Source organism: Dipodomys spectabilis, unplaced genomic scaffold, assembly GCF_019054845.1.
Source record: "Dipodomys spectabilis isolate Male_0828 unplaced genomic scaffold, ASM1905484v1 ptg000015l, whole genome shotgun sequence".
Taxonomy (NCBI): domain Eukaryota; kingdom Metazoa; phylum Chordata; class Mammalia; order Rodentia; family Heteromyidae; genus Dipodomys; species Dipodomys spectabilis.
In genome coordinates this window covers 1,238,097-1,239,719 of record NW_024870692.1, presented here as the reverse complement: position 1 = coordinate 1,239,719, position 1,623 = coordinate 1,238,097, and the positions used below count along the sequence as shown (strand labels likewise).

At 35.1% G+C, this 1,623-nt stretch overlaps 1 pseudogene; it reads right to left on the bottom strand.

Annotated features, from left to right (window-relative positions):
• Positions 1-295: 295 nt before the first annotated feature.
• LOC122095732 lies at positions 296-852 on the bottom strand (annotated as a pseudogene).
• Positions 853-1,623: the final 771 nt, after the last annotated feature.

Sequence of the window (1,623 nt, the reverse complement as noted above, 5' to 3'; positions counted from 1 at the left end):
GATAAAGGAATCAACCACAGAAAGCCTTTATTATATTTGTTCAGCTACCAATGCTACTGAAGAAAAAAACCCAAAAAACTCAACTCCCCCAATACTAGTTTCAAAAACCAACACATCACATTTGATTTTCATTAGAATGTAGTTATTGTTTCAAACCATTAATTCAAAAACCAAGACTCAGAGTATATATATATATGTGTGTGTGTGTGTGTGTGTGTGTGTGTGTGTGTGCGTGCGTGTGTGTGTGTGTGTGTGTGTGTGTGTGTGTATAAATAAATAAAACAAATACAAGCAATTATTGAGTTTCAGCTTCATCTTCTGGACAAAAATGCCAAATTAGTCTCTCTTCATAAAAAGCACTTACAATCTGAGGACACTTCCTGTTCACCTCTTTTGGCAGCACCAAGTCAGCTCCATCTGAATATTTCCATTTCATGAGAAGCTTCAGTTTTCCACTACTGTCTGTAACACCAGTTATTCATTTGGGGTCTATATCCCTGAAAAACCCCTTGGTTGCCAGCAGGATCTCTTTTTTTGTCTTTGATTTGTTAAAATCAGATTCACTGTCCAATAAAGATTTTCTTTTTATACCATCCTTTTCTTTACCAGCTTTTGGAGAAGTAAGAAATGCTTCAATGCATTCTGGACACCCTAAATTTTCTTCAAGTTCCCAAGTATTATCAGCATCTCTAAATTCCTTCCAATTCAGGAAATATACCATCTTCCCATTTATTACACGTTGGTCCAGTACTTTTTCCCCAACAAATTCTTCAGGCTCTGCTTCTTCAACTTTTTTACTCTTTCCATTCTGTTTCTTTCCCATTTTTGAAATGTAGTTTTGTTAGATGCCATTTCTAATTGTAGACTTGAAGAGCTATTATTCAGAGGCTCCGGGTCACCATCTTGCAGCAGCTACATGTTGAGTTTTAGCCCTGTCATTTACTGGTGTGTGACAGGAAGTAAGTGGTTAACCTCTCTGCCTTGGTTTTCTTTCCTCTTAGGTGTCGGTAACAAAAAGATTGAAGATGGAAATGTTGAGAACTGTGACTGAAATGTTGGCAAATGCTTCATACAATGTAAAGTGTTACTTCAAAAAGTATCATTATATCATTTGTTTTAAAATTTATAACTACTTTAAAAGTTCAAAAATACTCTATTGTAAGTCTATTTGCTTAGTAATCTGCTTCTATTTCCAAGGTACCACACAGATATAAACAATTCTGTGATAACATTTTTATTCTTTGCATATCTGTACTTACTTCCTTGGATCAAGACATGTAAGGATAATTGTAGCTATAACAGTACATAGCTCTACTAGGATGGGTTAGTCCACTGTAATGAATAGACTGAAAATGATGGCAGAAACATATCAAAAGTTCATCTCTTGCTTAGGTATTACTGACATGTTTATTGGATCTTGTAATAAATTTTGAGGTCTTGTCCTCTTATTGGGATATAAAGATCCCAATCATATCCTTTCTCTTAACATTCTGAGGTAAATTGGGAAATAAGTCTAGAAGGTAGGCAGGGATCATAAAGAATTGAACATACTGAATTGAACAGAACATACATCTGAGTCTGAAGTTAAAATAACACTTTCAACTCTCAACTTCCTCCCCATCT